Source organism: Microcebus murinus, chromosome 8 (genome assembly GCF_040939455.1).
Source record: "Microcebus murinus isolate Inina chromosome 8, M.murinus_Inina_mat1.0, whole genome shotgun sequence".
Lineage (NCBI taxonomy): Eukaryota > Metazoa > Chordata > Mammalia > Primates > Cheirogaleidae > Microcebus > Microcebus murinus.
Genome location: NC_134111.1, coordinates 69,718,906 through 69,743,527, shown reverse-complemented (window position 1 = coordinate 69,743,527; position 24,622 = coordinate 69,718,906). Strand labels below are relative to the sequence as shown.

At 38.2% G+C, this 24,622-nt stretch overlaps 1 protein-coding gene across 2 annotated transcripts in view; it reads right to left on the bottom strand.

The window, feature by feature from the left end:
* The window catches only part of SLC39A10 (solute carrier family 39 member 10), a 130,092-nt gene that overhangs the window by 93,495 nt on the left and 11,975 nt on the right, over positions 1 to 24,622 (bottom strand). For both annotated transcript variants that reach the window (XM_076005767.1, XM_012776952.3), the window contains exon 2: positions 10,334 to 10,434. The gene's annotated coding sequence lies outside the window, so the exon portion shown is untranslated. The remainder of the gene's footprint in view (positions 1 to 10,333; positions 10,435 to 24,622) is intronic.

Sequence of the window (24,622 nt, the reverse complement as noted above, 5' to 3'; positions counted from 1 at the left end):
GATATATTTTCAGATGTGAAAAATGTTTAAAGTACAAGATTATTCATTGTGGGACAGCTCGCAATAGCAAAATATTGGAAGTACCCTAACTATAGGGACATAATCAGTTAATACAGCTATATAATACAATAATATATAGCAGCTTTCCCCCCCCAGAATATTATGGGAATACAAATGTTTTGGTTACATAAATTGCTTTTGTATCATTTGAGTCAAAGTGTGTCCATTCCCCAGACGGTGTGCACTGTACCTGTTAGGTGTGAATTTACCCATTTCCTCCACTCCCCAACACATTGTAGCAGCTTTAAGACACATTTTTTTCTTATGAAACAGTGTGGAAGCTCTTTAGTTCAAAAAAAAAGAAACACAGAATGAACTGAGGTTTGGGGGGGAGGGCCGCATGGTTTTAGAGATGGGAATACAGTGCTTAGTATGCATTTGCTTGAAAGTGCTTAAGAAGACTTTGAAAGAATACACAAGAAACTAGTAACAGTTGGCACATCTCTGAGAATCTGGGTGAATGAATGATAGGAGTAGAAAGGAGATTTTTTGACAGAAAATTTTTAAGTTTCTTTAAAAAATCTTGCAAATGCATTACTAATTAAAAACTTAAGAGAGAAACATGAAATACATTTTAGTTTGATGTTTCCAGGAACTATAAACATTCTCTGAGAAGAATGTATAATTTTTTTAGGGTCATTGTTACTTTCAAATTATAAACAATCATTGCAATCAAATCAGCTAGTTTTATTGCTAATTCAAAATGTTATGACTGTATCAATCCTGTAGCCTCCTGTTTCAATCATTACATAAGTAAATAATTGAATTTACTATATCACCATTTGCTTTTTAGGGGGTTCGTTATTCTGCCCATAATATTTATTAAATTTCTTCTACTTTCCTAGGTACTCTGAAACAGCTTTCAATCCTCGATCCTTGTTTAAACTCAGCCACAATGCCCTTCCTCCAAGTCAGTGCTGTGCTCCTTCCCGCCATGGGGCATTTGTATAGACAGATTTACCTCTTTGCGTGCTAGTCATCCTCATTTCCCACCTCCACCTAGTTTCAAATTCTTTAGATCCCAATCATTTCCTCAAAATGATTTTCTTTCCATTCTGGAGAGGTTCAGATTCCCTCAGGTCCCAGTTGAAATCTTACATTTGTTTTTGTGAATCATTTGTGGACACCAGCCTTCCTCATTTGGACGTGGAGTTCCTAAAGGTTGGGAGGGCAGGTGTCTGTTTTCGTACACCTCACCGGAGCCTGGTCTGCTTGGTACATGGACTCTCTGTTAATGAACAAATGCATGCTCAGTGTTAGGGTCTAGGAGAACCCCTGGGGGAAGATAAAAGAGGTGAGACAATCTCTGCCTCCAGGTAGTTTATCAACTAAGGAGGTTAAGATAAATACACACAATTATAAGGCAGAATATGGTCATCACCTTAGGAGTTAAAAATACAGTTGTATGGGATTTAGAGCAAGGCGACTGCTAGAAGAATTTTTTTTTTTTTTTTTTTTGAGACAGAGTCTCGCTTTGCTGCCCAGGCTAGAGTGAGGGCCGTGGCATCAGCCTAGCTCACAGCAACCTCAAACTCCTGGGCTCAAGCAATTGTACTGCCTCAGCCTCCCGAGTAGCTGGGACTACAGGCATGTGACACCATGCCCGGCTAATTTTTTCTATATATACTAGTTGGCCAATTAATTTCTTTCTATTTATAATAGAGACGGGGGTCTCACTCTTGCTCAGGCTGGTTTCAAACTCCTGACCTCGAGCAATCCGCCCGCCTGGGCCTCCCAGAGTGCTAGGATTACAGGCCTGAGCCACCGCACCCGGCCTAGAAGAATTTTTAAAATATACTATATATCTACAAAATGTAGTATTTGAAAAGGGGACTTGAAACACTAGTGTGATTTCCTCAAGAAAGGGCCAGGTGTTTGACTCAATCACATCTACGGGGGCCAGGCACGTAATGCATGTAAGTGAATACATAGCCAAGTGGAAAGTGAGATTAATGGGATCCAGAGCTTCCTAAACTTGGCTGTGTTGTTACTATCATCTGGAAGATTCAAAAAATCCCACACTTGGGCCATAACCCAGGCCAATTAAATCAGAATCCCAGGAAGTGGGATGGGGTGAGAGTGGAACCCAGGTATCTGTAGTTTTAAAAAAGTGCCCAGGTAACTTCAATGTGGGCTAACAACATTCTCATTACCTGGGGACTTGTTAAAATACAGACTCCCAGGCCTCATCCTGGACCTACACAATTGGAATCTGCATTGTGATTATATTTCCAGTGATCCTTTTCTTTTTCTTCCTTTTTTTTTTTTGAGACACAGTCACTCTCTGTTGCCCAGGCTAGAGTGCAGTGGCATCATCATAGCTCACTGCAACCTCCAACTCCTGGGCTCAGGTGATCCTCCTGGCTCAGCCTCCTAAGTGGCTAGGACTACAGGCACTGCTACCAACGCCGGCTAATTTTTTTCTGTTTAGTAAAGACAGGGTCTCGCTCTTGCTCAGGCTGATCTCAAACTCCTGACCCAGAGTGCTAGGATTACAGGTGTCAGTCACTGGGCCTGGCTATGATTCTTGTATATACTATGAAGTGAGAAATTCTGCTCTGGAGAACTTTATCCTCCACTGAGGGAGCAAGCCTTCATTACCCAGTTTCCATCCAGTCTGTCCCTAAGGAGAGCCAACCCCCCTGGTTGCAAATATTCAAATTTTTTCATTTATATTGGTGGAAATAACACAAATAATTGAAATCAGGTTCAGGTCATCAAAAGATGACTGAGGCTTTCCAGTTTGCTAGGGAGAAAATGGTGAATTAATGGGCTCTTTGTAGGGCGGAAGGTTTTTAATGCGGATTTTTTTGGGGGGGTGTTTACTTAAAAATTCCTTTGAGCAGCTGAAGCATTCCTACCAGCAATATTTTATGTCAAAGTTTAACATGTGACACTGCTCTTATTTAAGTGGGTAAGGGGTTGGAGCACCACCAGCTCAGCAACTCTTCTCTACAACTCCCTTAAACAAAATTTAAAGGGTTATATTGGAAATAAAGATATAAAAGTTTGGAGGGCTTGGATTGCAGAGTAAAGCTTATATGCTTCATTTTGGTAATGTAAAGTCACTCAATATTTTTAAAGCCAGGGTTATAATTGCAATACAAACAAAAAAGAAAACGTACTCCCTCATGATTTGGTTGGAGTTAGAACTGGCATAAAGGAGACAGTTGAAGAATTTTACCCAACAAATACTTATCAAGCTCCTACAATGTATCAGATGCTATTCCAAGTCCTTTCGCTTCATTTCTTATGTGCTCATGGCCTTTATCTTTATCCCTATCCAGCCAGCCTCCTGGAAAATTAATGTCATTGCTCATAGAATGAATGATCTCACAAGATAAAAGTGTGGATGACTCAGAGTAGTTATCCTTCCAACTAGAGACTGTCAGTAGCTAGGTAATTTTGCCTCTGACTACTAAGGACAGCAGGAACAGAACAGACGTTCTCTATTTCTGTATATTGCTAATGAGTAGACAACTCACAAAATTTAAAATGGCACTAGTAGAATGTGGCTTTCAAAGAATAATAAATGCCAACAACCATTTTCTCTTGCCCCCACAACTCTTATATGATCTGTTATTCTTTGTTAAATTGTCACACTGTGTAATGTTTTTAATCTACCTCTGCTGAAATATTATATAAAATCACTTCTATGGGTAACTATAACTGATTAATTACAAATGAAAAATCAATCTGAAGCTTTAATCTGTTGAAATTTCATTTCACTAAACTATGCATCATTATCTCTGAAACACACTAGGTATTTTTGTAAACAATTCATAAGAGCAAAAATCAAAAACTTCACAAAATGAGTTTCTATAAGAATGTTGATAGGATTTTAAAAAGAAATTTCTAAGCACTTTCAGCATTTTAAATGTTCTAAAAACATAATCACTGAGAATAGCTGTACTATTTCTTTATAATCTTATAAAGCATGCACTTATTTTGTTACAAAGTTCACATTTTTTAAAGATGTGCGCAAGCATAGTAACAAAGGAAAAAAACGAAATGATGCATTGTAGTAGACAAAGCACACAGACATGATAAAAAAAATCTCCTTTTGAGTTAAAAAGAAAGAGAAAACAATTACTATCATCAAGGAGAAAGAAAGGCATCTCTGAGCAAGAAATATTTTCCCAGCAGTGAGCTAGGGGATATGGGGATGGGGTGGGGGAACGGAAGGGTACCAGGTGAGAGAATATTGTTTATGGCTCCTATGAACAGAACTTTGATTTATATAACAAATCAATCCACTTACAGGACATGCTTAACTTCACCTGTTGGGAGGTAGGTTTGGCCTCTTTCTCCTTTGAATGAATGGGGAAGGCTTTCAGCTCACCCTCGGCCTCCCACCATAGGAATGTGTGCTATCTAGAGAGTTGTTTTGAAACCCATAGCACTTAAAGGAGCTGTATCAACAGGTTTTTCCTTCTCCCTCGCACTGAGCCAATTGTAAATGTTGAATGCAGAACCTTGAACAAGTTAAACACTATCACAGAAATTCAAAACCAGCTCTCACAGAAATTCAAAACCAGCTCTAGCTAGGGTGTTTTGTTCCCCCATTAGAATCACAATTTATAATTTTATCACTTCAGCCTTTTTGAGCCCAGAACTATAGAGCGAACGAAGTGTAATTTCCTGACCCTGTGATACAAAGCACATTTTAAGGAAAGCCTGAAAGTTGGCCTTGGTTAGGACAGAGAACTTCCGACTTTTCTGAGGTGTAGCTGCTAATGTATGTCAAGAAAACTCAAGAGACTAAAAAATATCCTTCCAAGCAATGTAATAAATTCCAATCCTTTAATATACTTATTATCTAGATACATTTCTATGTTCCCTGCCATTCAATACAAACATGTATCTTTGCTGTGGCCTATAGTTTCCATTCTATCTTGAAGTAAACTGTTACCAACACATGGGTGATGAGGTAAAACACTCATGCTGGGGGAACAGGCATAGACGAACTTGAACCATATTTTAAACTTCTACCTGCGATTGTTAAAAACTAAAAATTGAAAAGTCATTTGCTATTTTTTCCTATTTTTGGTTAAAGAGTCAATGTCCAGAACTTGGCTGACAAATGGCCATGTTTGCACAGCTATTTGTCTCTATTTTCATATCACTTATAATTTATTCTACAGTACCAAGGGGCTGCTCTTAATAGTTTCTATGGCTTGATACAATTTTTTGTGAAGTCTCTCAAACTTCATTTGGCATGAGTTTAATTGAAAATGACTACACTCTGATTTCAAACATTAAGCAATGGTGTTACAAAGAATATATGTATTTTTCCTATAACTAACAAGGATATAACAAACAAGGATATAATTAAAAATAAGCCAACGTTCCCAAAATGAATACACAATTCTAAAAAACTACTTAATCTTAATGATAGAAATTAAAGCCTCTGTAATAAAAAAATAAACTGCAGAGCACATAATTTGCTAATTACTATGCACTGATTATTTTAATTAACCAGTTTCCTAGATGATCTATATATAAAAATTGAAAAAGGATAGAGTCTAGGTAATTAGTTAATTTATTAATGTAGTAGATTCTAGGGCTCAAAGAAACAAACTTTAATGTCTAATGACTTTCTACATTTGAGGAAGCAAAATAAAGTAACAACAAAGGCAGAGAAATTTAGGGGAAGTGGGATGAGGAATCAAAAGATAAGAGTCAGCAATGGAGATGGCTTTTAACATTGTAGAAACCACAGTGAATACCTAAAGAAACATTTTGTTGTTTTGCTCAGTCTCCATGGGATTTGCTGAAGAGTTTGGGGTCTTCAAACTCCAACAACAACAAAATACCCTCCTAGAAACAACAACAAAATACCCTCCTAGAAAATTACTCAAAGTCAACCAAACTGCCTTGTGAAGTTGGGCCTGGAACTTGCACTAGACACTGTGATTTTATCACTTTTCTCAGGGCTATGACAAAGCTCTATAATAATTTCCAGAGGGCATGAAGTATTTCCAAAAGTGAGGTAAAGAAATCTGTAATCATGTGAGCATTACTTATTTAGCCATTGCAAATTAAGATGATCAGATATCTCTAAAAAATGGGAATTAAGAGTTTGAGGTTTTATACTAACATGCCTAAACATCCTCCCTCCCTCCCTCTCTTTATCTTTTTGAAAATTTGGGGTGTTTACTTCCTTTAAATTCTGGCTTCAAAGTAACCAGGAGAACTAACATGGAGCAAGATTAGCTGAGCACCTATAAACCTTCCCCAGAATTCTATTCATCACAATTTCTACCTGGAGGAGGCATGAAAAAAATTAAGATTCCACGGTGGAGATGTTCAGCACAACTTTACTTCTAGTAGCCAAATAATGAAAACAACACAAATATTTATCAACAAAGAAGAATAAACTGTGGCATATTCATGCTATGAAACACTACATAAAACAAAAGAACAAATTACTGATACATGAAAGTACATAGATAATGGTTCTGTTTACATGAGGTCCCAAATCAGGCAAAATGTTTCCCATGGAGGAGTTATTGGTTGGGAAAAGTTACCAGGGAGACTCTGTGTGCTGATTATGTCCTAGTTCTTGATGAGTGAAGTATACAGGTACATCACTAGACAAAAATTTATTGAACTATATACTTAAGATTTGTGCATTTTTCTGTATGTTACTCTGCAATGAAAAATTTCAATAATGATATTAAAAGAAAATTCACAGTGGAGGGGAAAAATATTAGAAAGCCATCCCCAAAATGCCAAGGGGTTCAACAAAAGGGAAAGAGATAGTCTCATTTTAAAAAGCATAGAAAAGGCCAGGCGAGGTGGCTCACGCCTGTAATCCTAGCACTCTGGGAGGCCGAGGTGGGAGGATTGCTTGAGCTGAAGAGTTCAAGACCAGCCTGAGCAAGAGTGAGACCCCCACCTCTACTAAAAATAGAAAGAAATTAGCCAAGCAACGAAAAATAGAAAAAATTAGTCAGGCACGGTGCCACGTGCCCGTAGTCCCAGCTACTCAGGAGGCTGAGGCAGGAGGATCCCTTGAGCCCAGGAGTCTGAGGTTGCTGTGAGCTAGGCTGACGCCATGTCACTCTAGCCTGGGCAACAGAGTGAGACTCTGTCTCAAAAAAAAAAAAAAGAGAAGGGGGGGGGAAGAAGAAGGGGAATTAAAAAATTATAAAAACTCTCCAAAAGTTATGAATAAAAGGCTTTGGGGACTTCATTTTAGAATTTCTTGGTTACAGATAACCGCCTGTCTCTTCAAAGGCTGTAGGGATTACTCTGATTCTTTTTTTGAGGGAGATTGTTGCAGAGTGACCAGGAAGACAAAGAGGAAATCAATCAATCGACTATCTGGGTTTCGGGTGGAGCATTAAAGTTTGGCCTCAAGATTACTTTCTTCATTGTTTAACAGAATGGGAAAAGAGGGAAGACTGTAGGCAGAAGCGCTGCCCAGGTATGAAAGGTGTACATCTGCTTGAACTTTCCTTTGTGTTCTGTCTGGTAGACAGGAAGCAGAAAGGCAATATGCCCTCATATTTATTTCTAGCTCTTTATTTCTAACTCTTTCTATATAATTTATGTGCTCCTCTTTTTTTAAAGAACTATGGCAAAACAAATTCCTATCTCCATAGCCACTTTTCTTTTTTCCGAACTTTCTAGGCGCAGGATGAGGCATTTCTCCTGTTCCTGCTGTAGCCACTCCCCAGCTGTGGGAAGTTGTTTCAAACAGCAGAGGCTATGACTGGTAATGAATGTTTGGAAAGATTCAGATTGGCCCTGAGCGTCATGCTCAGGCATTCCTGCTTCATGTCTGAATTTTTAACCGCTAGATTGCTGCCTCACTCACTACCCAAAGTGCTGCCAATTACAACCTGGCTGCATTTATGAAATTGATTTAGAAATCTTAGACCGGGGGTGGGTAGTGGAGAAAGAAATCTTAGACCAAAGTTAATGAAGACAATGGACAATGTTCAACTTGAGCATTACATTTAAATAATGTATATGAGGGAGAAAAATTAAAAATTTAGGGCCCATGTATTAGGTGTTTTATATACATTACCACACTTAACCCTTATGACACCTATATAAGCTAAAAATTAGTATCTCCTTCACCATAGTACAATATCTCAATGTAGCAAAATTGCACTTGTACTCTATGAATATATACAAATAAATAAGTAAATAAAATTAGTATGTTTGTTTTATAAGTGGAAATCTCAGCCTTCAAGAAACAAAGGTACTAAGTGTGCACAGCCAGGCTTTAAACTCAGATCTATTGAACGCCCAAATCATTTATCTCACTACTGCTCAGGCAAGATGTTTACTAAACACACTCAGAGCTAAATTGTTCTTTTATTCCAGGAAAGAACATATATGGTAAGTTAAATCAGCTAAAACACATGGTAATATCCTTGAAGGCAAAGATTGATTATTCTTTTTGTGTGGCACAGAATATGCCTTGGTATGCTAGGTATGTACTTCCAAATAGGTGCACATGAGATAAGTGTTGATTAAAAAATACATCACATACACACATAAAAAACACACACTTTCTCAAAGCATATGTAAGCATCTACATCATTGTCAGTATGGATTCAAATACCTGCAGAAAAAAATAAAACTTACTTATCTCAGACAATACAGTAAAAAGTAAAGTCAGTAGAAAGGATGGCTAAAAATGCCAAATAATGACATAAGCAAAAGAGCAAGAAAGCTGGGTAATGAATTACATTTGCTTGTCTTTACCTTAAAGGCAAATTGGCTAATATTTCTGTTATCCTACAAATAACAAACAAAGCAAGCACTAAGCCTTTCATGGCATAACTGATCCTAAATATGGGATCACTGCAAAAAAAAAGAATATGCAAACACAAGATGTTCTGCTTATACAAGATGGAACCTAAAGGAGCAGACTACAATCCAAGTATTTAGTAAGTTTATACCCCAATGACCAGTTCTTTAGACCAAAAATTTCAAAAATGAACTGAAATCTTTCTTTACTAGACTTTTTCCCCATTTTATTTTATAGTTTCTCTATGTGTAAGAAAAGCTTGGAGTAAGATTTAAATTCTTAATGCCTTATTTTTAAAATAAAAATTATAGTCTGAAATTAGTTTATTTACTTTTAAAATAAGTCATAATTTGTTACTGAAAGAATTGTACCTGGGCCTTTTGTTTCTATGTTGTTAATGACTCTTTGCAGTTAAAAACATGCAGAATTCCAGGGTGGTATGGATTTTTGTTTTCTTCATATTAATTTACATTATAAGTTTGCCTGAGGTTGAGTAATCCAGAATTTACTGTTATTTCACAGAATAAAAGAGATTTCTTTCAATGGAAGCTCAATTGCTTACAGGTAGAATTAGACAGGTTTTCAGGTTTGTGGTGGCTGTATTTCTGCTTCAGAATTACCTAGGATGAGCTTGCTTGTGATCCTAAACCCTCTAGCAGATAATCAGTTAAGCTCCATTCAAATGTTTCTGGTTAGGTCCACTTTTGAGATTACAGGGGGAAAAAAACAGTATTTCTTTCTTTCAAGACTTTTTTCTCCTGTATTTTGTTCACGATAGTTATTGCAGCAAATAGACATTCCTGAAATGTTAATAATGTGTACCTATGCTCTATAAATTTTTTCCTTCATTAGTCCAAAATGTTCACTCTTACTGTTTGTTTACTTTTGTGGTTCTTCTTTCAATACCTTTTATAGTGATTGCTTTCTGTAAAAGGAATGTCTACAGTAGCCAACTTTAGGGAGGTAAACATCTCTTTTCAATCACTTTGGGTTATTTTGGAGAACTATGTCCAATTGGCTCCTGTATAGAACCTGTTGTCCACATTATGGTTCCTAAACCAATTTGGTTTTGCACATAGATTTCCTTCCTGTTCTTGCTTCTCCATTTTTAATGTTTTCCATTGTCCCTGCATCCTCTCAATTTTAATTCAGTTTTTTCCCTATTCCTTTTAATGGATCTATATATTTCTTCCTTATGATTGGTAGCCACTTCATTCTATTTTAAGGTCTTCAGAGTTTTTACTTTTGGTACCCACTGAGTCCCCTGGTGATGCCAATTCAGTAATACACCAAAGGTTTTTTGAGTGGCTCATTCCCTAAATGTGATACTTCAGGTGTCTCTGTGGGGGGGCATGTATTTTACTCTGCACTGATCCCTATATGACTAAAGACACTGTTACCCCAAAATGAAATATTAAAGGAAATGTCCAACTGTGTAACCAACAGCATATACTTTGCTAAGTGACTATACCATTTAACAAATGGTAAATAAATAAAACTTACCTTTCAGAGAAGATTTCAATAGATGATTGAGGATCTTTGCCTCTTTATTTCAGTCCAATCCAACTCAGGTAACAATTATTGAAGCCTCTCAGGTCCAGGGGCTATGGAGACCAGAAACAGAAGGATAAAGCAAGTCACCCCTCCTAAATTTGCATTCATTTAGATCAGCTAAGGTGTTAGGTCTTTCAAACACCAAGCTTTATACAAGCCAAGCTTTATATAAGGTGTTTTACTTGAAGGGTGCTTAGTAACTGTTTTCCCCAGCCAGTGAGGATCTTAGGTTCCCCCCTCCCTCCTTTTTAAAGCTTCAGGTTGTTCTTCAACTTTCTTTTTTATGTTGGATACCCTTAGGGGGTTATATCTGACTTCCATATTTAATGTGCTTTAATTTAGCCTTGTAATGATCTCTACATATGCATTCATGAGCTCATCTTTCCCTTAGGACTACACAGGTAGCATTCTTTACTGCTTTCTGGCAATTGCAAGTCTGACTTCATGAATACCTTTATTTCCGTGCTTGCATCTAAACGTTTAAGAGACAGTGTGATTACTTGATTAAAGACATAAAACAAGGTATTTTGGACTTTTTTTTTAAATCACATAATAACTTTAGTAAACTGGTAACACACATTCTGGCTTTTCCTCTTCTTTATATGCCCCCTCTACCTACCCAACTTTTTTTTTTTTTTTGCATGCTTTCTGATAGCATGCATTATGTTCTTACTCTGAGTATAACATTTCATGCATAGTTTGTCTACCTTATTGCCCCTAGGCCAAAACAATTTTGGGTTTGAAGAGAAAGAAAAGTATTTCCCTATCTATTACTCCTCTTTTGGCAAGGAAAGCAAGATGGAAGAGAGTGGGTGAAAGAGACGTAATGTCCAAAACAGAAAACACTGAAGCTTGAGTCAACTATATGCACCACCTTTGAGGAGGTCATGGTCTGGAGAGATTCTTAATTGAAATGATATCAAATACCACCTTCAAACTGAAACAACTAAATAGCAAGAAAATGAATAACCCAATCAATAAATGGGTAAGGAAACTAAAACAGATATTTCAAAAGAAGGCATGCAAATGGCCAACAGATATGTGGGAAAGTACTGATCATCACCAATCCTCAGGGGCATGCAAATTGAAACCACAATAATATATCACTTCACACCTGTTAGAATGGCTATCATCAAAAAGACAGAAGAAAGGTAGGTGTTGGCAACAGTGAGGAGACAAGGGAACCCTTGGGCACTGATGGTGGAAATGTCAATTAATACAGCTACTATGGAAAACAGTATGGAAGTTTCTCAGAAAACTAAAAATAGAATTACCATATGATCCAGCAATCCTACTTCTGAGCATATATCCAAAGGAATTGGAATCAATATGTTAAAGGGATATCTACACTCCTGTGTACATTGCAAAATTATTCACAGTAGCCAAGATATGGAAGCAACCTAGGTGTCCATCATCAGATGAGTGGATAAAGAAAATGTGATATATAGAGACAATGGGATACTATTCACCCTAAAAAAAAAAAAAAATGAAAATCTTATCATTTGTGACAAATGGATGAACCTGAAGCATATTAAATAAATCAGGCACAGAAAGACAAATACTGCATGATCTCACTTACATATGGAATCTCAAAAAAAGTCAAACTCATAGAAGTAAAGAGGGTAATGGTGCTTACAGAGGCTGGGGGAGGAAGGTAGATGGAGAAAGAGGAAATGTTGACGAAAAGGTACAAAATTTCACTTAGACAAGAAGAATAATCTTTAGTGATCTACTGTACAGAACGGTGACTATAATAAATGATAATGGGCCAGGCATGATAGCTCACGCCTATAATCCTAGCACTCTGGGAGGCCAAGGCAGGAGGATTGCTTGAGGTTAGGAATTTGAGACCAACCTGAGCAAGAATGAGACCCCCGTCTCTACTAAGAATAGAATGGGTGTGGTGGTACGTGCCTGTAGTCCCAGCTACTCAGGAGGCTGAGGCAGAAGGATAGTTTGAGCCCAGGAGTTTGAGGTTGCTGTGAGCTAGTCTGAAGCCATGGCACTCTAACTTGAGTGACAGAGTGAGACTGTCTCAAAAAAAAAAATGATAATGCATTGTATATTACAGAATTGCTAAAAGGGTAGATTTTTAAATGTTCTCACCAGAAAAAAATGGTAATTTTGTGAGGTGATGAATTTGTTAATTAGCATGACTTAATTAATTATTCACAATGTATATACATATCAAAACACCACATTGTACTTCATAAATATATACAATTATTAGTCAATTGAAAATAAAATTAAAAAATTTTAAAATACCACCTATCCACACTCCTCAAATACTCTTCCTTCAGCTGCAATGTCCTCCCTCATTAAAATAATTGTCATACTCTAATTTATAGTCATTTCTATATTGCTTTATCTCCCCATCATGATTCTGCTTCTCTTTGTACTTTCTATCTATAGCATGTAACCTGTTCCTAGATCTTCCATAAATGTTTGCTGAATTGAAATAAATTTCATGGTCTTGTTCAGGGATCCCTTTTTCTTTCTTTTTCTTTTTTTTTTTTTTATCGACACAGGGTTTCACTTTGTCACCCCAGCTAGTGTGCATCCTCATGGCTCACTGCAACCTCCAACTCCTGGGCACAAGTGATCCTCCTGCCTCAGCCTCCTGAGTAGCTGGGACTACAGGCTCATGCCACTGTGCCTGGCTAATTTTTCTATTTTTAGTAAAGGCCGGCTCTTTCTCTTGCTCATGCTGATCTTGAACTCCTGGCCTCAAGCAATCCTCCTGCCTCAGCTTTCCAGAGTGTTAGGATTACAGGCGTGAGCCACCGCAACCTGGCCCCCTGGGATCCCTTTTTCTAGTATGCAAAAAACATGAATCTCAGTTGACACCTTCCATTTTATAGCACATTATTAAGGTATATAGTGACCAAACACAAAATAAAGGTAACATGACTGACTTTTGAATTGCAACATAAGAAATTTTAATATTTTTTTTTCTTGAAACAGCTCAAAATGAACAGCTCTCAGTGCTTGGTGACGGCGATGTGAGTCTTCACAGAGGTGTTAAGATATGTTTTTGTAATTTTCAAATACTTTCTGGCTAGCATGGATAATAATCAAGAGTAATTAGATACATTAAGTATAACTTTCACAAGTTTATTAAATAAAATGCAACTTACACATGAGTTTCTTTTCAGGCCTATCTACATTGTACACAGGATCATAAAAAGTGCAGAGGATCAGTGAATTCCTAAATCATATGCTACCAAGTTACCCAACATTCAGATCTGGAAAAGTCACTGACTAGGTTGCCTCAGTTTTTTCATCTGTACCATTAGGCTGGATCAGGGGAGGAGAGACAGAGGAAAGGAACTACTATAGTAATCACAGAGTGTTCCTCTGTACCTTATCCTGTGAGTATATCCTCTCCTACACAACGTGACCTACCGAACCATCACCAGCAAGGCAAAAGAATGAAAGCACATGTCCTGTTGGTAGGAGGTTGGTGAGGTTTATGAAAGGAAGCAGGATATTAGAATTTTGGACAGAAGACTAAAATATCCTATTGTAGCTGGATCTTGTTATAAAGAATTGCAGTTTCAGCTGGGCGTGGTGGCTCACGCCTGTAATCCTAGCACTCTGGGAGGCCGAAGCAGGAAGATCACTTGAGGTCAGGAGTTCGAGAGCAGCCTGAGCAAGAGCAAGACCCTGTCTCTACTAAAAATAGAAAGAAATTAATTGGCCAACTAAAAATATATAGAAGAAATTAGCCAGGCATGGTGGTGCATGCCTGTAGTCCCAGCTACTCGGGAGGCTGAGGCAGAAGGATTGCTTGAGCCCAGGAGTTTGAGGTTGCTGTGGGCTAGGCTGATGCCACAAGACTCTGCCTCAAAAAAAAAAAAAAAAAAGAAAGAAAGAATTACAGCTTCAATCTTAATCTCCTGGAATCAATTTAGTTATCTTGATTTTTTTTTCTCTGTCACCTAAGTCTTCAACATGTTTAAATGAAGAATTTAAAGAGTCATTAATGCAATTTGCATACATTGAAAAACTATATATATCTAAGATAATTACCATAACATTCTGCCTAGCAAGAAAATACAGAACACAGATATGTACATAACTCATTGTGAAAAAATGTTTTGATCATTTGGGATGAGAAAATTTAGTGAACATTTCTGATATTAGGTTCAAGGAGCAGTTGCCTATGCTTTTTTCTGGGGGTGGCTGATGTTCCCAAACTGCCAGCTGGGCCACCATTATAACAGTTTCAAAACTGAAAGGCAAAGAGTGGTGGATGCCATCATAAAGGGGCATTAAAATAGAGGGGGAAAAAATCCCACCTGAGCCATCCTTTAGTAAAATTCTAAAGTTAAAAAAAAAAAAAAAAAGAAGCTCCCCAACTTGGAAGAGTAAGCGCCATTCTCTGTTGAACTGTGCATAACCAGACTCCCGTGTGCCTTGCTGAGGATAAGAAGCAGCTTACATCTGGCCTGGGACTGTGGACACTACGCAGAGGCTAGCTCTCTGCCTCTAATGTGGGAAGCGAGCACTAACGAAGGAAGCAAAATAAGGTAATGCAGATGGAGCCCAACATTTCTAGATTAGGACATAGGCAGAGCCGGAAATCCTCCATAGCCCAGAAAGACCAAGTGAGGGTTAGGCCATTAGACCCAGACTAAGCGAGTTGGTAATGAACACTTGCATTTTGAATCTCTTGCCCCGTATCACACTGTGTTCCAGGTTTAAGGTTTAACAATACAATGCCTAAGAGTGCACATCGGGTGTGGTGGCATGTGCCTGTAGTCCCGAGTATTCTGGAGGCTGAAGCAGGAGGATCACTTGAACTCAGGAGTTTTGAGACCAGCCTTGGCAACACAGGGAGACCCTATCTCTCTCTCTATTTTTTTTTTTTAAAGAGTACATTATTTGGGGTCAGATAGACCTGGGTTTGAGTCCTGGCATTGCCACTATTGCTTAGTTAGGTAACCACACACACACACGGCATACCATCCTAGTCTCAGTCTCCTTATTTGAAAATAGGATAATTATTATACCTACTTCATAGAGTACTTGTTGGGCAGGTTGGATGACATAATGTATGTAAATAAAGCCCTTAGCACAGTGCCTGGCTTTCTCAGTGGATGTTAGCTAAAAACAAACAATGAAACATCAAGTGCTCAGCCTCTTCTATCTGGAAAAAGGTGACAGGGTTGAGGAAAGCCTGTGTAGTATGGGAAATCAGATTTCTCTGAACAAGGGCTGCCATCTGTCCTCTGTTCCTGCATACTTCTCATCCTTGCCATAGCCAGAGGTTGCTAAAGGCATTCCTTCATTCAGAGAATGCTAATTCTATATCAGGTAATTAGTTATGGGCGGGGGCTATATTAGTGAACACCTCACAAAGACAGATGAAAAGATTGTCAATAAATATAATAATCATACACGAATACGAATAAGTGCCACTTGTAAGAAGGAAAAAACCCATCATTCCATTCTAGGTGGGTTGACAAAGGAAGACCTGTGTGAGGAAGGGAAATTTAAGCTAAGACGCACCAAAGATAAGAGCAGGTGTGGTAACCACTAGCCTTATCTGTCCTGTGACTTCCCAGTGGTTTCTGGCTATCACTCTCTAGAGGCGATAAGAGAGGCAAGCACGACAGACTATTTCCTAAACTAGAATAGCCTTAAGGGCCACAGTCTGACATAGCCACTGGACAGCCATGTACACATTTGTGCAGGCTGTTACTACACAAGAACACCAGGGAAGCCAGCACCCTGGTGTGAGGCTACATTCTCCTGCCTATGAGGAAGGGGTGCCTTTTTCTATTTCATATGAGGAGAACTAGCCAGTGGCCCTGGGTATTCTCAAAATAAGAGCACACTCAGACCAGTGAAAAGTTTTCAGAAGTAGCTGTACTAGGGACTTAAGGAGCTGTCTCCTTAAGAGTGACCCTACTTAATTCCTAAGTATAGGAAATGTAGAGAACCCGTATTACTGCAGACTTGCACCATGATTTACAATCCACTTTTCAGGGGAAGTGTGTGCTTCCTCCTCTTGGCATCTGAAGGAAGAGGGTCTGTTCTCACTTTCTAGCTAAATAGAGTGGTGGGGGCCTTACGGGTCAGGGGAAAGGCAGCTTGGACCGCCATTGCCTAAGTCCTTACACAAGCCCTCATTCTTCCAGCAGGTGCTCCTCCTCAAGTTCTCAGAACCGAACAGTTCCTGTTAGATTTGGAAGGATTCTCCTTCATATCAGAGCAGAATCATTCTTCCTGATTATCTAAAAACAAGGCACAAAGAATTTTTTTTTTGGTTGTAGTAACCTATGGGAGTAGTAGAAGAAGAAACAGTCAGGGGAGAAATGTAGAAGATCATGAGCTAAAAATGAGAGAGTGTTAAGTTAATGTCTGCATATACTCAGAGCAGTGTCTAATTATGAGATTTCAGGGGTAAAGGAAAGTTTTTACAGAGAATTACATTAAATTAGTTTCAATAGGTTTAACCAAAAAATTCCACGCATAATATCCTCTTAGCTAGCTTTCTTATGTATTAAGAGATAGAATTATGCAGATAAATTCCCAAGCTAAGACATGTTTTGGCCTAATTAAAAACATCTCAGACTAGCAAGTAGGACTCTATGATTTTAAAGATAGCACTTATACTTAAGGCAAGAACTAGCAAAACTGGCCAGACTTGATTTCTATCAAGATTTTCTTGGAGGAAGTTAAAAAAGAAAAAAGAAGAAAAAGGTATTAGTCTCTTAGAAAATTGAAATGACAGCAGAGCTGAACATCAATAGTGTGCAAATTTAATACGGATTAATTTAGATGCATTAATTAAGAAAAATATAACCTCCTACCACATTTGGAGACTGTACAAATTATAACAGGAATTAATAGGTTTCATAATTCCAAATTGATCATAATCCCGATCCAGAAATCCTGGTTTTTCTAATATGGTGGTATATTTATAGTAATTTCAAGGGTGTTGCAAAAGTCTCAAAATAAAATTAATATTGAATTGCTTGAATTTTAAAAAGAAATAAACATGAAATATAACTTTTGGGGGAAATGGTAAGGCTACTCTAAAAAGACTATGATCTCTGTTGCAAGGACTACAATTTTTATTCTTGGGCCCCAAACATAACTGATACCTGTTTTAAAGAGACATGCAAAGAAACAAAAGCTTTGCAAAGACAGAGTTTGAAAAAAACTTTGCAATCATTAAAGAATGTACTTATGATATAAAAAGTTCATTGCCACAATCCCTGTTTTTCAAAATGTGGCCCTATCCTCTACCCATCCTCAGCTCTCCACCATGAAATGAAATTTGTACTAACTCCATATATGTAGTTAGGATCTTTTTCTCTGAGATGTTTTCTTTTAGAACATTATTGAAAGTCATCAATCTCTCAAAGTTTTTCCCTTCCCTTTTTATTTATTTTTTTTTTTTTGCCAAACCAGAAAATGCTGAAATTTACCAGAAAATGCTGAATCCTTCCCTTTTTAATTCCCCATCCTCCACCAAAGTTTAAATATTCAGTTTAATAAACTCTGCAGTGATAGATTTAGAAATGCAACCTACATGGCCTTTCAACTTCAACTTCATGCTCATATGCAATTGTTTGGTAAGATAGATACACTGGTTAGATTTGAGATTAGTCTTTATCCCAATATTTAGAATTCTGGGTGAGGGTAAAAATGAAAATCATAGTCATAATCTAGATCATGTATTCATTCATTCATACAACAACTATTTACTTTTTTTTTTTCTTTTTGTTCTTTTTTAGAGACGGGTTCTTGCTATGTTGCCCAGGCTGGAGTGCAGTGGCTATCCATGGACGTGATCCCACCACTGATCAGCATGGGAGTTTTGACCTGCTCTGTTTCTGCCTGTGCTGGTTCACTCCTCCTTAGGCAACCTGGTGGTTCCCGGCTCCTGGGAGGTCACCATATTGATGCAGAACTTTGTGCGGACACCTCACGGGCATAGTGCATTACAGCCCAGAATTCCTGGTCTCAAGCAATTCTCTCGCCTCAGCCTCCCAAGTAGCTGGGACTACAGGCATGCGCCACTGCCTCCAGCATACAAGGGATATTTACTACAGTTCTAGGTATTCAGGATGCAGCAGTAAACAAAAACTATCAATGCTATCAGACATCTTGACCTAAATGACATACATAGAACACTCTATCCTGAAACAGCAATTTACATTTTTACAGTGTAAATGAAATATTTAAGAAGATACATCAAATTTTGAACTTAAAATAAATCTTAATAAATTTAGAAGGATTTAAAATCTAAGAAAGATGTTCCTGGCCATATGGAAGGAAGTGATGGGATTTAGGACACATTACCCCCAAATATGGTACATTGGCATTTGAGAAAACTGTAGAAGCATGAAACTCTCTCTTATCTACCCCTTCCCCTTCTGCCCAGAAGAAGGTCCTAAGCAGGCTATAACACTCCCTCCTTTGCTATAGTCCCCCCAGTTTATTAACATTTGATAATAAATGTATTTTGTCCTCCAATCATACTTCCTTATGACTGTCCACTTTTCATCAAACCTAAGCATAAAAATACATAAGTTTACCTGTTTGGGTCTTCATTTCCTTATGAAGGCTCTTGTGTGTCATATAAACTTATATTAAATAAATTTGTATACTTTTCTCTTATTAATCTGTCTTTTGATATAGAGGTCTCAGCCATGAACCTAGCAATTGGCGAGGAAAGGAAATCTTTCCTCCCTTACCAAAACAAGAATTCAATTATTTTCTAGATACATAGAAAATCCTCAAATATTTGGATTAAGCAACATGTCAATGTGTTGACTTAGGACATTTCATTTTCTTGTTAAAAGCAAGAATTCTTTTAACCTAGATCCACTCCTTCTAAATAGTACATGGTAAAAAGAAGAAAACACTTTGAAGTGAGTACAAATTAAAACATAACATAGCAAAATTTATGGTGTGCAGCTTAAGTGGTATTTTTGGTGAGAAATTTATAACACTAAAGGCTTATATTAGAAAAGAAGAAAGGTCTAAAACAAATGATCTAAGCTTTCGTGTTAAGCAACTAGAAGAACAAATTAAACCCAAGGTAAACAGAAGGAAGAAAAAAGTTAAAGAGTAAAAATCCATGAATCAGAGAAAGGGCAATAATAATAAAAAGCTGAAAAAAGTTAGAAGCTATATGAATGACAAAAAAATACAGTCTAATCAAAGGTAAAAGTTGTCCAGTATGTTGCTATATCAGTTTCTGACTTGCTAAGAAATCCATCACATCCTATCATTTCTTTTGAAAGCAGCTGCATTTTCACACACAGAAAATTGAAGTGACAGAGTTACTGAAGAAAATGAAATGGAAAAACAAACAGAAAAAAAAGGCAAAAATGTAAAGGCTTTATTGATTGGGATAAAGCATTTAAAATTGTAAGAAGAAAAAATATCCAAGAGAAAGGATGTTGTTCAAGAGTCAAAAAGGAAGACATGCAGGAAAAAAAAAAAAAGAAAGCTTCATCTCTCAATTAGGAGGCAGAAAGAGAGAAAAAAGTCCAACCAGATGGACAGGGCTTTGTGGGCAGCCTTACTGTTGAATTCATGGCTGCCAAGTGGTGTAGGGGATTTCCAGAAATTGGTTTCTATGTTATATGAATTTATTGTCTGGGGGCGTGACATTAATTACATTTCAGTGTTTGCAACAAGCCTTATATTCAGAGGAGACTCCCTAGCTTCTGCACAATACACCGCCAGCCACTATATTCATATTCAAGGGGCCTTTTCCACTTCAGGATGAGAGCAGCATTCCTCATTTTGGCAATTAGACTTTCAACTCTCTGGGGAATGAAGATTCCCTGCAGATTTGCGACAATTATCCTAACTTGCCTTGCACTGCGTTACAGCTTCCTGGCACTCTCCCGCTGATGTGCTGGTCTGTTCTGCTCCTCATGTCTGATGGACTCTAAAAGCCCAGTGTGTTGACTTAGGACATTTCATTTTATTGTTAAAAGCAAGAATTCTTTTAACCTAGATCCACTGTACTATAACTTTTCCTTCCTTTTTTTTTTTTTTTTTTTTTTTTACTTATTAAAAGAAAGCCCTATGTATTGAATGATTTTTCATACCAAATGATTTCCATGGGTGCTCCTTTCTGATGGATGCTGGTCCTGAATATTTAAGGGCAAAAATTCCAAAAAGGTACAGCCTTGGAAGAATGCTGTTTCGAGCCTAATGAAAGTGAGCACATTCTTGAAAATGCTACAGGGTGTGCATAGAAATAAGTGATCCTGACACAATGCAATATTTTCCCCAGCAGTTTGTGAGGACAGTGAGGTTCCGAGGAGGCTTGACAGTTTGTGGGGAATGACATAGAGATGAGGGTTTATCCCTTACCTGTACCTGAGTCCCATGGGACTGAACAGCCAACTGAACTCATGGGCAACAGGTTCCATGAGGACGATGTGTACCAGAGGTAGAGCCAAGCGTGAGGCTGTGAGAGACGTTAAACTCCACGCCCAGAAGCCTCATCCCATAGAAATCCCGTGTGCTGATGCTGAAGCCACCAACTAACTCCACTGTTACCAAGGATGCTGCCCAAAGAATGCTTTTCAGAGGCTAAACGCCGAAGCCATCCCATGTTTTGGCTATATTGCCCAACTTAAATGTGTTCTTTCTAAGGCCATAGTTCCCATTCAACTGAGGTGTTGTCACCGGTATGTGTAAGATCATAGATTCATGTTGTCTCGGCATCCGTGTTGAATGTAAATTGGGCTTTCTCAGACCAGAAGGAGAGCTCACCCTTGACACAGTTTCCAGTTCTCCAACCCTTCCCAGTTCCTCAGTGTGCTCGACCCAGATACCTTAAACAGCCATGTCCTGATGACCTCCCTCTGGGACAGCTAGATTCAACTGACTGGACTCACCCCACTGACCCACACACCCACTCACCCCACTGACCCACACACCTGTGTGGGCTGCACAGATATGTCACCGTGACCACCTCTCTGTCACAACCTGCCTCTATGGAACTCATGCCTGCTTGCTCTAGATCCACCGGTTAGAACAGCCCGTGGGAAATCTGCTTGGGTAACGCCCTGTGCCCCAATGAAGGCTTTGGCCCCCAGGTCCCTGGCTCTCTTTCTCTTGATTCCCACTGGCTGGTGGAGTGTACCTGTCCCAGATGGCTCCCCACATCACGTTGGCCCTGTGAGGCATGCTGCCCTCTCCTCTCTGGGGTCTGAAAGTAATACACTGCTTCTGCTATTCCATGTGTCTTGTTGAGTTGCCTCCTCTGTGTCTCACCTGACTGACACACCTGCACCTAACTTCTTTCTGTGCCAGGACTCTTCTAGAGAGTAGCTATCTTTTTTTTTTTTTTTTTTTTTTTGAGACAGAGTCTCGCTTTCTTGCCTAGGCTAGAGTGAGTGCCGTGGCGTCAGCCTAGCTCACAGCAACCTCAAACTCCTGGGCTCAAGTGATCCTCCTGCCTCAGCCTCCCGAGTAGCTGGGACTACAGGCACAAGCCACCATGCCCGGCTGATTTATATATATATATATATATTAGTTGGCCAATTAATTTCTTTCTATTTTTATGGTAGAGACGGGGTCTCGCTCAGGTTGGTTTTGAACTCCTGACCTTGAGCAATCCGCCCGCCTCGGCCTCCCAGAGTGCTAGGATTACAGGCGTGAGCCACCGCGCCCGGCCTGAGAGTAGCTATCTTGATAGGAATAAACTGGACACAGGTCAGACAAGAGCCACACTGCTATGTATCTGCCAGTATAAACAAGTTTCCAGTGAGAGGGAAACCTGGTCACAGATTGGACATTTAGACATTAGGTCATCTGCCAGGATAAAGAAATACCCTGTGAATAGCACACTGTAAACATCCCCAACCATCTACCCCAGAGTCCTGTCAGAGCAAGGCTAGAATTTATAGCCATTCTCCAGAACGACACCTTAGACTAAATGATAGGAAAATACAACAGAGATGTGGCAACTAATTTGATGCTCACAAGTCCTAAAATCGACATAAATGTACAGAAGTTTACTTAACATGTACACAAGAGTGGATTCTAGCTTTCCTTATACTCATTTGCATTCTCCAAGCCTGAGTGTGAAATGAATGGCTGCATTATAGCCAGGAGATCATGGAATTGTGTGTAATCTTGGGCACACTCAAGCATTTGCCCCATGTGACCATCACCCACTATGTGTTAGCAGAAAAATTGAGAAGAACTTGGATAAGGCAATGGTACAATTATAAATCCAATTTTTCCATTTTTTATAAAGATTTGCTAGGACCCATAAAAAGAACTACACTCTTTAGATTTTAACAGTGAGACAAAAGACTTAGCTAAATTAGAATCACAACTAGATTTTCAATTCAAAAGAATATCTTTCCTCCGTTAAAAGGAAGCTGGTTATCTTTTGCCTAGAAAGATATTCTTATGGCTTCTTCACTTCTTCAGATAATCAAAGATGAATTAAGTCTCAGGAGACACATATCTAAATGCTTCCTTCCTTTTGTCATTTTCCCACCACATTCAATCTCAGACAGTTTGACAAATAAGGTCAGAACTTGAACTTACACACACTGATCATTAATTCTTCTGAAAGAAAATCGCTAATTAAGTGGCAGTATCTTCAGAATTTCCACATGGTTGAAAATAGAGCATTTTGGTTTCTGATATGAAAAAGGAACTCTAACAGCAAATAGCATTGAAAAGTTTTCCATTGTCTTTAAGAAGAGATACTCCTTGTTTTCTCTTTGTGTATCTTCTTTCTTTTCCTACCAAATTTGGTCTCTGTGCTTTCAAGCTTCTATATCAGGACAAAGGACTCTCATCAGAACAGTTCTAATTCATAGAGTATTAATATAATTTGATTAATGTTTTATATTTGGATAACTCAGGCTGTAACTTGGCAATAGTTGGGATCATGATTTAGATCATAGGTTGGCTACATTTCCTGTAAAGGGCCAGATAGTGAATACTCAGGCTTACAGCCATGTGGTCTCTGTGGCACCTGCTCAGTGCTGCCCTTGTAGCCCACAAGCAGCCGCAGACAATGCATAAACGAATGAGTGTGGCTGTTACAATAAAACTTTATTTATGGCTGAAATGAAAATTTCACATAATTTTTATATGTTGCAAAATAGTCTTTTGATTTTTTTCAACCATTGAAAAGTATAGAAGAAAAAACATTCTTATTCTTAGCTCGCAAGCTGTAGAAAAACAGGTGATGGGTCAGATTTGACATGAAGGAAGAAGTTAAACTTTTGACGTGGAGTCACACTAACCCATACTCTATTCTGTAATTGCTGTAAAAAGACAAGTCAAAATGCCTTAAACTAAGTATAAATAATTAAATAGTAACTTGGGGCCACTTGCATATGGCATGGTTTGAATTGGACCTCAGAAATCCCCAGGAGAGTGCTCGAACTGTGGCTTTTTAAAGTTTTCCATAAAGTTTTAATCATGAGAACCATGGGGGAATCTATGAGGAGATAGGTGGCAGAAAGCCGGCCGGCCCCAAATATGAAATTTCCTTCATGTTCTGTGTTTTGTCTTAAATGTTGTAAAATTTTCAAGTGAAGATAAAGCTCTAGGAGGTGTGCCTGTTTGTACAGACTTTAGTTGCCCACAAGGATATGATACTCTAATCTGAAAAGCCAAAGGGACAAGCTTAGATACTCAAAAAATTCAGTAGATATTTAATTGTAGTTTTCTATACTGTTAAATAGCTTTGCCAGGAATAATTGTTTTGAAACTAAACTGCTACAATAAGACCTTTTTTCCTTTAGCTTTTCTATAAAAAGGGGAAAAGAGATATAAAGCTATTAATACATAGAAGCAATGACTTCAGAATGAAAAATCTAAGAAAACAACAGGATCAAAGCCACTGAAATGGAGTCTTCCATAAGTAAGACCCAGAGGACAATAGAAAGAGTAATAGCAAAAAGCAATTTCTCTTATAGCTTAAAATTTTTACAAAACTGTGCATATTTAAATTACCAAATAGCTCCAAGTTTTTGACATCAGATTCTTTCTTATAGCCCCTCTATCTGGTCTTTTCCTCCAGGCTTAGCAAGATTTACCAGTTGATTTATTTCTGTTGTTTTTTTTCCCAAGACACCTACTTTCTCAAAAGTTCAAACCAAAATCTTAAATCAGTTTCAATCCACTTTCAAAAGATTCTTCTCTCACTCTTTTAATACAAGCACTTGCTATCTTCTTTTAAGAATGTAATCCAAAATTGTACCCTAAAGCTCACAACTG